The sequence below is a fragment of the Vollenhovia emeryi genome, unplaced genomic scaffold (genome assembly GCF_000949405.1).
Source record: "Vollenhovia emeryi isolate VEMERY1.0 unplaced genomic scaffold, V.emery_V1.0 DF939183.1, whole genome shotgun sequence".
NCBI classification, from domain to species: Eukaryota; Metazoa; Arthropoda; class Insecta; order Hymenoptera; family Formicidae; genus Vollenhovia; species Vollenhovia emeryi.
The window spans coordinates 158,070-173,182 of NW_011967183.1; the positions used below are offsets into that span (position 1 = coordinate 158,070).

Sequence of the window (15,113 nt, forward strand, 5' to 3'; positions counted from 1 at the left end):
CGCGGACTCCCAGATTCCCTTATCGCGCCATCGCGGACATCGCGATCGAACGGGGAGGGGATTTCTAGCTTTTCCAGTGAGTTACGCGCGTTTTTCTTTACCTTTCCTCACTCCCTTTCTTCCGATCGCGCGGGATCAGATTGCGGACCGCTCGCCGAGATCGCCTGGGGCGCTTGTTCCCCGAACTTAGGGTTAGTTTGCCCTTAACTTCGGCGGAGGGGCGCTCTACCGTCGTATAACCGCGTCTCGACCTTATCTCGCTTTTACGCCCCGTGACAGATAATCGTATCAAGCCTAACTCTTTATCTGCCGCTGCTCGGGCGAGACTGTTCCTGGGGTGGCGATCGGTGTACCGCGATTATGATAACACGGAGCACTGAGCGCGGAAAAGCGCCGGCATTTAAACCTCTTGCACGCCTTTTTTAAGAGCGGGCTGGACTCGAGAGACGCAGCGGCGTCTCGCGAATAAACAGTAATATCTCACCAATAGATTTGATATCGCCAGTAATAAATAAATATTAATAAATAATATAAAACCAATGATGTGTAGTTTTTCAGAAACGACCCACACTGGCCAATGTTTTTATTTAAAAACAAACCACGTTTTCGTCCCGGATTTGGAGCCTTTTCAAGTTCTTTTCACGCAATTGTTACTGGGTCTCGTGTCGTTCGTTTGGCCAATATCGTTATTGGTCAAGAAATCATTGCACTCCTTGGTTGAAGAGTGCGGAGTGGAATAATTGTGCGACCCGAGTAAAAATATCGAGAGATGTATAGTTGTGTCGTGCGAGACGCGAAAGATCAGATTGAACTGATTTTTTTACCAATATCTTATTAACATAACGATATTGGCCAAACGAACAATATGAGACCAATAACAATTGTGTGAAGAGATAACTTGAAGAGGCTCCAAATCCGGGACCGAAACGTCGTTTGTTTTTTAAATACAAACATTGGCCGGTGTGGGTTGTTTCTGAAAAACTACACATCAAATAATAATATGTTGGTCGCTCACCGAAACGGCCGATACGCTGCTCAGTAGAAGCTGCATCCCTCTGCTCAGTAGAAGCTGCATCCCTCTGCATGTCACTGAAAGTAGAAAACAAGAATCTCTTTAAAACGTGAATCTACGCTGCGACGATTCAATTAGCGTGTATTTTGCAGAAAAAAAATATCACGTTCCCGATTCTTTTTCTCTCGCGTCACTTTCGAAGGTTCTAAAACGGGAAGCAATTATGCCAAGTGACCGAGCGATAAGTCGCGCGTAAAGAGGAAGTTACCTTTTGCCATGTGCCGGTTGCCGCTTCCCTCGCTGCTTCCTCCGGGCTGTTCCTTACTCGCGCACGCGCGACCACGCGACTGGACGGAACTTCCGGCAAGTTTACCTTGGCGATCGCGCACTCCTGAATGCTCGCATCCGCGACGCACTCGCGAGCAGTGGAGCATCCAGATTGGTTCGCTCCAAGAATCTCGCTCGCGAATACATATTCGCCGACACGAGACTACTCTCTCCACGTACGCTCGCGGTATGCGCGCGTGTCGCACAGCCGTGCTCTACGGTCGCACGGAGTGCACTTGACGGAACAGTCGAGCGTCCACATTGTCGCTGTGCTACATCTCCGTTGTACGTGTACCCGAAGCTGGCGCAAAGTTAACGCACAAAGTTCGATCGATTGGGTCCATTAATCGGCACCTGCTCGTTCGCGTTGACGATTGTACAAGCGAGACGCAACGACCGCCCATCCTCGTTGTCCGACTTCTTCGACTGGTCACGCTCGCGACGCACTTCGGACCAGCGGACTGAAAAGCAGAAAAATTGTCACACAAGCGTTTATGATTCCGCAGCGATGCCCGTTTCTACCAATGCTGATTAACTTTAATCTCGGCTTAAATTACTTCTTGTCCTTCCACAATTCGTAAAACTAAAGGAAGATACAAAGCAAGTTAAACCGAGACTGCGTTGGTAGAAACGGGTACAATGCAGATTAACTTCAATTTCAGCTTAAATTACTTGTTGTCCTTCTCCAATTCGTAAAATTAGAGAAAGATGGTGGAAACGGGTACAAGACGCGAGTCGACGCACGAAGAATTGTCGTAGACGCACGTCGCGTCCATCGCATCGAGAGGCTGCTCTCGGGGGCTCGATTCTTGAATTTAGTCGACAGAGAAACGTATGCGAAAGTTCTGCCGACCGAAAAGCTGAGAGTCGACCGGTTAAAAGCCACGCGAATAGCCCAAACCTTCAAGCGTCCGCGGATCGTCCTCCGCCTCCTCCGCCATTGGCCGCACATTACCCGTCGACCATTTCTACGGCACCCACTACTCCACCGGTTACATTCGCGACGCACTTCGGAGCGAAGGGAAATTAAAAAAGGCGAGACGAGACGCGTGCAAAGATGGCGGCGCGTCGATTCGTATGCGACGCCCGAGCAACGCACGCGGCTCCGTACATGCACCGTACATGCATTTTGTATATTCTCTACGTGCCAATGCGCCGCGCAATACCGCGGCGACTCTCGAGACGCCCGAAAAGACACTCGCACGGCGCGTCGATTTGTCCGGCCGGTCACGCTCGCGACGCACTTTGCGGCAAAATGGAACAAAAGGACGCGCGACGCGGTACCGAATATCTCAGAGGCGTCATCGCGTAGCGTGGCCGGTGCCGCCGCGACGAGATGACCGGAGGGTCGTCTCCTCTGCCACTCGGCGATCACTTACACTCGCGATATACATACCTCGGGGCGAGCCGGAGAAACGCGCGACGTACTTACGGAGATATGGCTCCTGCCCACTGGACGCGGTAACGTTGCCGGCGCTCTCGTGCGCTCGGATGTGGATTGGCTAGTGCTGGTTTCCCTAGCCAAGTTCCGCCGTGCGGCAACGTTACCGCGTCCAGTGGGCAGGAGCCAATATTTCGACGCGTCTCGTACGATCCGACGCGGCGGAAGAGTCAATGACGAGTGTCTCCCAATCTCCCAAGCGACTCGCCAAGCGACGCCACCAACCGTCCGGTGAAAAGCGCGCAAAAAGACGGAAATAACGTGACGTCACCAGGTTTTGGGACCGCGCGGGAAACTGCGCGGAAAATGGCACGCCATCTCTCGGCCCCGAGGCGCAATCACGTGATTACCTTCACTCCTGGTCCACGATCTTGCTTTAAGTAAGCTGTGAGCCTTAAGCCGTAAGAAATTAACCAATCACAGGCATCTATTCCCCTCGCTCTCACTTGTAATGGTTAATTTCTTGCAGCTTACTTAAAGCAAGATTGTGGACTAGGGGTTCCCGATGCGTCTCGATGCATACGCAACAGAGATGGGCGCCCACGTAGGCCGGTATTCATAGTCGATTCTTATTTCAATATCATCTTAAGTGTTGTCTTAAGACGCTAATGTGTCGAGCCCCGTTATCTAAGCTTAAACACTACCGTATTCATGCGTCTATTTTTCGTAACTGAACGATGCTACAACACCGACTGCCGCGAACAAAGTAGGCACGTTAGTAAACATCGGAGAGGGGGGGAAGGCGGAAAGACGGCAAGCATTCAGCCACGAAAAACAGACCCCGCGTCCTCACGCTTTTTCTGAGAATTGCGAAAAACAGTGTATAATCACGTGATCACGCGCCGCTCACGTCGTAACTTCACAGCGTTTAGGGCACGGTCTTAAGCCTATCACACAATGCCTGGCAACAGGCAATAGGAATAGAGAATAGAATTTTTGACGCGTTGGATTCGTCGGAAATTTTCTTCCAACCAATCCAACGCGTCAGAAATTCTATTCCCTGTTCCTATTGCCTGTGCTTTTCTATTGTGTGATAGGCTTAAGACTGTGGTTTAGGGCAACTTTGATATATCATATATGAACTATATATGATATATTGAACTATATAACCTACTGGAAGGAGCACACTCTCTCTCTCTCTCTCTGCCTACCCCCTCCATAGGATCGAGCGGTCAGAGAGAGATAGTTGAGTTGCGATCGTGTTATCTCTTTTTAACGTCAACTACCGTGATCGCTGTAATTAGTTAAACAAGAATAGCACGGTCGCCACTCTTCCGTAAGGAAGTAAAACGTAAGCGTAAGAAAATCAACAGATTGGATTTGCTACTGCTTGCGTTATTGCCTTACGTTCTCGACTGTGATTGGTCGATTTTCTTATGTTCACGTTTTACGTCCTTACGGAATTTTATGTGTGAAGGCCTTTATAGTTCAATGGTGCGATATGCTGTGGACTGCGTTCGCGAATATTTTCCGAGTTGTCTCAGTGAAATTTTATCCTTGTAAGTGCCCATCTACAATAGAGATTTAAACCACAACCTGCGAGAGGTCGCAGAGTCGTAGTCGTAAGAATAATCGACTATGATTGGTCAATTCTTATGTGTCTAACGGAATTGACCAATCGCAGTCGATTATTCTTACGACTACGACTCTGCGATTCGCATTGTAGACCCCGTATAAAGGCCATTCTACAACTACGTTTATGCAATTGTAGAATGGCCTTTAGACATTGACTAATCACAGTCGCGTATTCTACTCATACTTGATCGCGACTGGTTAATTTCGTAAAGCTTATAGTTTAAAGCTCTATTGTAGACGGGCACTAAAGGCTGGTTTATGCAAGGCCGTAAGTCCCAATCTACAATAGAGATTTAAGCCCTAAGCCTTAAGAAATTGACTAATCACAGTCGCGCATTCTACTCATACTTGACCGTGATTGGCCAATTTCTTAAAGCTTAGGGCTTAAATCATCTATTGTAGACTGGGACTAACTGTTAAATTATATCAGAATCGGTAAAAATTGTCCAATCACCGTTAAAAGTGAAGAGAACAGTTGACTGTAATTACTCAATTTTCACCGATTCCGGCATAAGTTAACACGGCCTTGCATCGAATGTTAAATACGTATGAAATAATGCGCGGAGACACTCGGGTACTGTTTACAAACGAAGTTTACCTTAGGCGCGTAGTGTTTACGTATCGGGAGGCAGTTTTTTTGCGCCGTGAGTGTCGAATCTAGAATATCGGTTATCGCGGATCCGTAGTTGTTTCTCGACGCGCGTCGCGGACGCCCACGGAGCTCCGTTGCTCCGTTCCGTCGAGTGTATCGCGTCGTTTGATCATCTTCACGTTCGATCGTGTACCACGAGTGCGTTAAGAAGCCATCGGCTGAGACGCGGCATCGCCATTGATCTGTCGATCGAGGTCCCCGCGATGGACGAGCGACAACGTCCGTTTGGATTTACGCCACTCGGAGGTAACAGTTTGGTCCGCCATATTTGTAGGCAACTTAAATGTGTCTTCCGCGTCACGAGTGTCGAATCTAGAATATCGTTCATCGTGGATCCGTAGCGTTTCTCGTCGCGCGTCGCGGACACCCACGGAGCTCCGTCGCTCCGTTCCGTCGAGTGTATCGCGTCGTTTGATCATCTTCACGTTCGATCGTGTACCACGAGTGCGTTAAGAAGCCATCGGCTGAGACGCGGCATCGCCATTGACCTGTCGATCGAGGTCCTCGCGACGGATGAGCGACAACGTTCGGATTTACGCCACTCGGAGGTAACAGTTTGGTCCGCCATATTTGTTGGCTGCTAAAATGAGTCTTTCGCGTCACGAGTGTCGAATCTAGAATATCGTTCATCGTGGATCCGTAGCGTTTCTCGTCGCGCGTCGCGGACGCCCACGAAGCTCCGTCGCTCCGTTCCCTCGGAGTGTATCGCGTTTTGTCATTCTCACGTTCAATCGTGCATCACGAGTGCGTGAAGAAGCCATCGGCTTAGACGCGGCATCGCCATTGACCTGTCGACCGAGGTATCCGCGAAGGAACGAGCCGACAACGTTCGTTCGCGTTTACGACATTCGGGGCAAAGGCTCGTCTACGACAAGGCGCGAGGGGCGAGAGCGCCTACGTGAGTGAACGTTTAAGAACATTATCGGTGGTGCAATTGTTATATTCGTCGCGACTGAAGTAACAATCTCGGGACTTTCGGCGGACCAAAAGTGCGTCGATTTTCTGGACATTTCTGGATCGCTTATGGAGTGTCGGAGTATTGGCCGGACCAACATATTGGCCGCACTGCTCAGTGAGTAAATCTACACAAACAATTTGCGCTAGCGACGAGGACGTCCTCCTCTTCGCGACCAGCCGAGCGATTCTCTTTTCGTTGCCCGACCGCAATGTTGTACGTCATATTTCTCTATTGCGCGAACAGTAATGGCTCTTTATGGGAAAACTGTATGCTTTCCCATGAGACCTGTACGCTCATTGGATAATCGCGCGTCGCGTTGTCGCGCCGGTCCGCTGGAGCCATAAAGGCCTGCGTCCACGATGCCAGGTGGTCAATTCTGTATCTTACACTATAGCGAAAATGCCTTATTCTACCCGTCCCTTTAAAAAGAGACCAAGCCGCTCACTTTTAGCATTTTCACTGTATCGTAGGATACAGAATTGACCTCCGGAGCTTTGTCCAAGTTCTACTTTCGAGAAATGTGTAGCCAATCAACTTGCAGCCATTCCATAAAGCCTTGTGTCCACGATCCAAAAACTGCAGTGTCCAAGTTCTTGGATCGTGGACACAAGGCTTAACAGAGATAACATGGGTTCTTCGTTTCGAACGGGATTGGTGCTCGCAAAAACACAGCCGCGTGAGATTGCGCTAAGGCCTTGTGTCCACGATCCAAGAGCTGCGTCCAAGTTGTAGTTCCAAGAAATGCGTAGCCAATCAACTTGCAGCTTTTCCATAAAAGACACAGGTTGACTGGTTGCGCATTTCTTGGAACTAGAACCGGGACGCAGTTCTTGAATCGTGGACACAAGGCTTCAAGCAAATCCGCGCGACATAATGAAACCGAAGGGTTGCGTCCCTCCTGTATATCAGTCCGTGCTTTTAATTTGTACACGAGCGACTCCGCGAAGGCGAGGGTACCCGCGAATCGGGCGAATCGGGCCGAGAACGGCGGGGTCCGGGCCCGGTCGGGCCCGGCGGCCTTGGATGCCCACGGGCTGCACGTAGGACAGACAGACAGACAGACGTACGGCCGGAGGAGACTGGACCGCTAACAGAGAGGCTGTATGGCGTCTCTGATTGCCCATTGTCCGACTAATAAGATATTCTATCATCTCTCGTCGTGCCGACGGTGTCCGGCCGTCTCGTGAGAGAGCGAGCGCAAGCGCGCGCGGGGCCCGTCCAATCGGCGACGGGGCTCATCGGGGCCCGGCCAATGGCGCCGCCGCGGCTCCGTCCCGGCCACCCCGGGCCCCCCTTTGTCGGGGCAAATGAGCTCGGCGTAAGTCAACCGATAAATAATATCCGACTTCGCGACCAGCTGCGAGCCTTAATGCGGGCCCATGTAAAAGTGTAATAGGGGCTTAATTGAACCCAGCCGGGACATCCGTCGGATCAACGCGCGCAAGCGCGCAGGTATAAGTAGCGCGGTCTATATTTGTGTTCGAGCGGGACTTTTCTTGACGAAATCTCGGCCTGGCGCGATAATTAGCGTAACGTCTCACGACCAGCCGAGAGAGAGAGAGATACGCGCCGAAATATTGTCCCTTCCGTTATCTCGGGGCCCCGCGATTACCGGTATCGGTGAACAAGTTGACGGAAGCTCTCGTCGCGCGATAATTTATCGAGTGTCTAAGCGCGACGTCGAGCGTCGAGGGCATTGTGACAGATGGTTTCTCTCCTGAGATCTTATTCCACGCTATATTCAAGCGGGAATGACTAACGACGATGACGATCTCTCTCTCACGGAGTCTTTCAGTGCCCGCTCCCGGCTCCGGGCTGGCGATCGTTGCTCTCCTTCGCGTTTCCATTTCAAGTCGCTCCGGTCTATTCGACTTACGCGCGGCGTAACGATCGGTCAGCGCGAAATAAATGCAAATTTCTCTGGCAACCGTCTGCACGCGTGTCCTAATCGCGTCCGAGATCGACCGTGCTTTTCACCGCCGCGGTCCCATTTCTCAGCGTTCTTACGCAGACCGGGGTGGGGGGGGGTGGGGGGTGGGCATCAATCTAATCCATTATCCGCGTTTCCGCGGAGCATCAAAAAATGAAGGCTTCGGTCGTTGGCTCGCGCGGGAGGTCGGGACGCTACGCGAATCTCTCTCCGGGAATCTTGCCGTGGATTCCCGCAGCGATCTGCGCAACGTAGCCGCCAGGTCGACTCTCCCCCTCGGAGCCCCGGCGTCTCGATTTGTCACATTAACAAAGTGAACCCGTCCCCGAATCGAAAGCCATTTCCTCCCGCCCGTTCCGGGGCTCGTCCGCAGAAAATCCCGCTCGCTCGCCTGGCGGTAGGAAGAGTTGCCACGCTTATCCGAGGAAAAACTCACTCGAGCTGCGGATTCGGGGCGTAAAGGCGGAGGAGAAAGAAAGGACCGAATCGACGAAACGTCGAATTGAGTACCGCCCTAATCGTGTCGAGATCTCGTCCTATGGTGTGACGCGCGCGCGAGTATATGGCGTACTTAGCGGAAAGCGGCAGAGAGAGAGAGAGAGAGAGAGAGAGAGAGAGACGACCGAGGGACGTCCGGAGTGAATGAGAATCATGATGGTGGCGGGCGAGAAGGGTAGAGGAGGCCGAGGAGGGGCCAGGAGGGGGAGGACTGCTGACGGTGGTCGAGAGAGTCGATCGAGCGTGGGTTGCGGGGCAGGCTAATGCGAATATGCTGTCGTCCAGATAGAAAGAGATACCCGATAGCGAATCTGTGTCCGACACGGATGTCGAATTAGCTTGGATTTAGGTTGCCCGGGGAACTGACAAATAGTTATTGCTTGATTAGGTGCCGGTACTAGAGGCAGCTACCCTACCGGCGCGGGACGTCCGGCCCTTTTCCAGCTCCGTCGACGAGAGCGATTTTTGTCGGAGCTCGGAAAGAGGGTGGCTTTATCTTCGGCTCTTTATCGCCTACTAAATCCCTCGTAGAACCGTTCCGCGGCAAGTGTGACTTCTCGAGATCGATCGCGACGATAATTGGCTGATTACCTCGCCGTCCGCGGTGTTTGCCTCAATGCGGAACGTAACTGAAAGCACCGCTCCGTGTCGTCGGTGCAGATATAAAAAGAGTTCTCGGGACGAAACATTTTTTCTTCCCCTCTCTCATTCACTCGCCGCCGCTGCACTTTGAAGATCGAGAACGATCCCCTCGCTCGCCTAATCATAGTTTCCGCGTTTTAGCAGAGGGGAAAAAAAAAGGTGTCGCGCGTCGAGAACGACGAGCAAGACTCGATGCGCGGCGTCTAATTTATATGTTAATGAGGCAATGGCAGCTGGTCAGGTGACGCGGAATCGAATTTGATAGCTAACTCTGAGTTCTGATAATCGTTATTACTTTCGAAAGCGATCAGACACGCACGATAGGAATGGTCGTCGCGAAGTCTCCTTTCCCCGGCGATCCAATTTATTTTCAAGTTAAAAACGCGCAGCAGGGGGAATCAGAATTTTTATTTAAAAAAAAGGCATCGTAGCTTTTTCGATGATAAAAAGTCTCTCTTTTTAAACGCACCGGGTATTTATTGACCGCTTCGAAAAGACCCCGCTGTCCTTTCCGCCTCGAAGAATATCTCGCTCCTGGTTCGCGCTACAATTTGTAATTTCACCCACGCTCTTATTATGTTGATGGTAAATGTGTGTTAATGCGACGGGCCATCGAAATTAGAATGGTAATGGGCAGTAACGCCGGGGCTAGAGCCCCCGATTGAATAGGATTATAAATTTAAATCACGAGTCATATAGAAATTAATTTCGAATTACATTTGAAATATTGTCCCGGCGACTAAATCAATTTGTAATTACTCGCGACGCTCGCTTTTGGCATTAATTAGCGGACTTATCCATCAGCGTCGATAAATCGCGACGATCTTGTAGTTTTCCTTCTTTTTTTTCCCCAATGGAGTTGTCGTCCAGAAACAAGGATCGGGACGGGAAAGCGGCGCTTGCCGCGCCAGGCGAGATTTCCCAGTGAAAATATCCGGAGGCGCGATGTGCTAATTAAAGACGCTACCATATTTTGCGAAAATTAAGATGTCTCTTTTGCGCGAGCCATTTTCGCGACAGCTAGACCTCAATTATTCCCGACATCGAACACGGAGCTATTTCACCGGTACTCTTTAATAAGGACTTTTGCTTTACGAGATTTTATACGGTACACAACGAGCTCATTATCTTAATTAAATCTACTACAGGAATTACAACTCCGAGTAAGGACTAGAATTACTTCAAAATTCATATACACGCCCGCGCGGACGAGCTTTCGCGAGCCGAGCTTGAAAGAGTTTTCATTTTTATTGTCATCGGCGCACGACGAGAGACGGCAATAAATTAAGGCAGGGGCTTCCGTTCGAGTATCGGCAAATATCGCAACTGTGCTCTGGGAAAAAAAGGATAACCCATTTTGGGGCCCACAATTAGTAATCGAATTATTTGGGTTCTTCGCAACTCATCTTTTACGAATTTTACCCCGCGTAACTAAAAATCGCAATTAGCTGTTCTATCTGTATTCAAGATTTTTAAGTAACACTAATCAATTCTCTCAATTGGTTCTGTCGATATACAGTAGCGCAAAGATGATTTTCACTTAAGAGGCACTAATCAAAATTTTTCCCAGAGTGGACTTACGAACGATCCAAATAATTCGATTACTAATTGTGGGCCCCAAAATGGGTTGCTGTCTTTTTCTCCCCGAGTGTAAGCGAGTACGCCTATTGTGGTATAATTTAACGAAGAGAGAGCAATCTGCCATTGTGCCGCGAGTCGTTACGCATTACGCTTGGCTCGCGCACCTTTCGCGTGTCGCTCCGAAATCTCGGCGCGTCGTTTCCGCTTCGTTATGGACAAATTACGGCGCGATCTCCGTAAGCCCCGCATTTATTATCGTAAACTCGATTTTTCATGACCGCCGCCAATCGATAGGACGGTTCCTCGCGGACCACAGCGCGGTTATACACGTACGATCCATTCCTCACGTACGCCGCTGTTTCGGAAAGGCTTGTAATAGGCCGGCCAGCGGCGCACCTCCGTAGACTTCGGATCGCGCTGAAGGTGAATTTTCATCGATCACCGGCCGGGGGCTCGTTTCCAACTGCCTACGCTGTGAAAAATTAACCGACGGTCAACCGAGAATGTTGAGTACGCGCGACGAGTGCCATGCGCGCGGATAAACCCCCTTGTCGAGGGAGAGCGAGTCAAGAACGATAATTGTCTCACGAATGGAATCACGGGGCAGTTCGACGGGCTATAAATGACGAAATAAATTGCCCGGCATACCGCGCTGTAAATTTTTCATGGACGATATTTCCCGCTCCGGCCATCGCGGCCCCATACATAAACCGGACAGAATCGGTCTTTAAAGCTTAACCCGAAATAAATCCTGCGAACATAAGTGCCCCTCTATTCCACGGTCTATTCTTTCTGCCTCCGTATTATCCCGTGCGCCACGCTCTCCTCTCTTTCCGAGTCCACCGCCCATCCTCGGGTGGGATAAATAAGACACGAATGCTTATGCAAAGTACCGCGCGTACCTCGTACGTTGTGTCTCACCGGACCCGTCGAAGCCAGCGGGGCTTGCGGCCGCCATTGCTAGCCACAATTGTGGCGATCACTTGCGAATTCCGGAAATATCTAGCCATCGCGGTCCAGCTCATTTCTACCCTCTCCCACTCGCTCCTAGTCGCGCTGCCGGCGAGGAAAGTGTCCCACCTGTTTAGACCCCGGCGTATAGATTCAACACGTCATCTCGCGAGAGCCGGATTGCCATTCCGCGGGTGTCTGGTCCGAATGGAGTGGCGAGGGAGTGAAACCGCGCAATTTACGATGCACATTCGTTCCGATCATCGATTAAGCTTTCCTCGCCGTCGGTCCTTAGACCCGCGTGATAAATAATAATTTGCCACCGTACGGAGCGGCGGTTAAGCGAAGCCGGTGACCAATGACGATCGGGATTTACGCCACTCTTATTTATAGCGAATTCGGCAGCTTGCACCGAGTGCACACTGAGGATTGTTTACAGTCAATTCTAAAGGCCTGTGTCCACGATGCTGGTACTTGCTCCAAGTTCTAGTTTCGAGAATTGCGTAGTCAATCAACTGGCAGTTCTTATGGAATAGCTGCAAGTTGATTGGCCACGCATTTCTCAAAACCGGAACTTGGGCCAAGTTTTAGCATCGTGGACACAAGCCCTAATAGCGTTTTCGACTGACTGCATCCGAGACAAAATTAAATGTAAAAATTGACCACGAACAGACCTTAGTGTACACTCGGTGCGCACTAGTGCAAGCAATCGAGTTCGCTATTAGACCGTCGATTGCCGGGGCGCGAGCGACGGTCCCGCCGCGTGCGATCATCCGGCTGCATTGTACTCGACGAAAAACTTGCTAGGCGATCCCGCTCTCCTTCACGTTCGCCTCTTCGCGCGAGGAAGAGGCGAGCGACTCCGGGACTGCGTTCGACAATTTTTCCGCGTGGCGAAGAGCTCGCTCCGAAAGCGACGCGGGGACTTAATTTCGCGAATTAATCGCTCGTTAGGTCGGACCGTATTGCGCCAGGTTGTGCGACGCGTGAAAAGGGTACACGATCGGAAATTGCTAGATTACATAGCCGAGTTTCTATCATTAATACCTACGAATATAATCGTAACGCACTCACATGCCGCGGCGATACATCGCTGCGGCAGGACCTGGTCCTATAGGAACGCCAGTTATCTCGACTCGCGGATCAATCGCGCAAACCTCGGTTTTCCGAAACAATAACGTAGTTTCGCTGTATATACAAGCAGTCGTGTTCGCATTCATCGGCCGGCGCGTGTTCACCGCTGCGATGCCCGCCGTGCAAAAGTTTGCGTTTTATTACGCGTATCTCTCCATGCGTCCGTGCTATAACTTTTTCACGTGTCCGGTAACGCGGTTTCGGCTCTCTAAAGAAATCAAGAAGAACGCCGCGGCGGAATAAACCTCGCGGAAAACGCGATTAAGTCGCGTACATTTTGCCTCATCCGGGATCTTCGCCAGGGCAAAGCGCTTCTAAATGCTACTTCTAAACGCTACACATCGAGTGTCTTATTCGACGAGGACTCGTACAAGTTGCGTCGTTTATATGATGACGTTGAATGGCACTCGATCAAATATCCACCGTTCATCGATCTCTGCTTAATCCACGAGTGCTCCGCTTTGCGAAACAAACAGTCGTACGGCAAACAGCGCTAATAACTGTAGGCAATTAGCTACTTTAGAAAGATTATTAAGCATACGATACCGAGATGCGCGAGATTGTTTGCGCAGGGGATCGTCGAACCTGGACTCGTGACAAAGGATCGATCATCGCCCGGGAGAGTCGCGCGAGGATCCGTCGAAATAATAACAGCTTGTTTTCTTTACGCGAGTCTAACTTTGACCACTGATCGTGCCATCGCTTACGGGAGCCAATCGGGATGCGGAGTTTTCGATCAGGTGACCTAAGGCTAAACCCCTGATTCGCTCTCGTAAGCAATCCAGTAGGAAAAACAGTATCGTGTGCCGTTGGCTTTATATTCCAGCCATACAGACTAATTGTTAAAGGCAATTTCGTGAATTATCCATTTGCTTATTTTCCAAAAGACTCCGTAATTTTCGTTTTCCATATCCCCCTCCCCCCCCCCACAAAACACGACGTTCTCGGCCGACAATAATTTGTAAAAAAAAAACGCGTGTCCCTCGAGATATTTAATCGCGGCTGTTCGCTAAATCCGAGGGAGGGACGAATCCCGTAGTTGATCTAGTATCGAAGAACGCGCGCGCGGCTGGCGTCGCGTCATTGTCACCGTGCGCGATTGGCTCGTTCGTTTTTGTTTTCTCGCCAGGTCCCTTTTCTCTCTCGGCGAACGAACTGAGCTGGGCGCTCGTTTGCGGCGCGCGATTACGAGAGTCGAAACGCGTTTTTTGGATCTATCGGGCTATAACTGCGATTCCGCGGTCGTTTTGTGTTCCGCGCACACGTCGAACCCTACCTTCCGCCCTGCCGTCACCGCCGCCGCCGCCGCCGCCGCTGCCGCCGCCGCCGCCGCGGCGGTGGTGTCTCTTTATCACTCCCGACGCCCGCGAACGACGTTACGAGGGCGATACAACGGGCAACGCCTGGCCGATACCTGGGCCCCGTCGCGTCGCGTCGACTCTTTGTTCCATTCGTGTACGGCCATTGTGCCGCTTCCCGTTCGCCAGACTATCGCGATAAACAGCCGGAAAAGCCGCGATGAATGACACCGCGCAACCTTCGTTACGAGCGCGTAGCGACTTTCGCGTTCTGGAGTCTGGGTTTTTCGCCCGCTGCGCTTTTATCCGATTCTCGTTCGCGCGCCCGCCGATCGTCGTCGGTTTCGCGCGGCTGTACAATGCATTTCAGATCTATGGGCAGCTTGCGCGCCGCGGCTGTGCGCGTGAATGAGACTCGCGGCGCGTTTTCTCTGGAAAAAAATCTCAGTGATTTTTCAACATTTACTTTGGACATTTAATGTAAAATCCCGCGCGCCCGACGCCAACGCGCTTTAAACCACGGATTATTGTACGGGCAGATACCGCGAATAAAACAAGACTGTTATATGAATATGCCAAGTGTTTCCCCGCGTTCCTTTGGTTAATCGACGAGAATGCGGTTGACAGCTTTAATACACTTTTATTCGCGCGATACGAGAGTGCGTCTGACAGCCTCCTGACTGTACGCTATTGTGTTATCGATGAGAGGGAGAGAGAGAGAGAGAGCTGAGGACGCAAACCCGCTAAGCGCACTCCATCTCCGGGAGAGCTGGCCGCGCGAAGCCGAGAGTTTCCGTCTGCCCGTGTTTCAGTTACTCTTTCCAGACACCTCCACGGAAGGGGCCACTTTTTCGGAATCGTCCCTTTTAATGACCCTAATACATCGACGGGTTCACATTCGCATCCAATCATTTCTCTCCTCCCAGCTTTCAGATTCTTCTTCTTCCTCCTCGTGTATTAGGCTTAAAGCCCGTTTTATCCAGTTCGTATTTTGAGCATTTGGGTTTACTTCACCTTCGGTAGGCTGCTAACCAACCGTGGAGTCTGTGTAAGAAGACCGAACTCCCGCAATCAGAGTGGGCCGACATTTTTTAGACTTAAGCCCGTATCAGAC

The 15,113-nt window shown here is 50.9% G+C and overlaps 1 long non-coding RNA gene across 2 annotated transcripts; it reads right to left on the reverse strand.

The window, feature by feature from the left end:
• Nucleotides 1-470: 470 nt before the first annotated feature.
• Nucleotides 471-3,703, reverse strand: LOC105562769. 2 transcript variants are annotated; one of them, XR_001008994.1, is made up of 3 exons: nucleotides 2,012-3,703; nucleotides 1,281-1,800; nucleotides 471-1,089 (listed from the first exon to the last, which is right to left on the reverse strand). It is a non-coding gene; the product is annotated as an uncharacterized LOC105562769 (long non-coding RNA). The 2 variants fall into 2 exon arrangements; XR_001008995.1 differs by having other exon boundaries at nucleotides 2,736-2,773.
• Nucleotides 3,704-15,113: the final 11,410 nt, after the last annotated feature.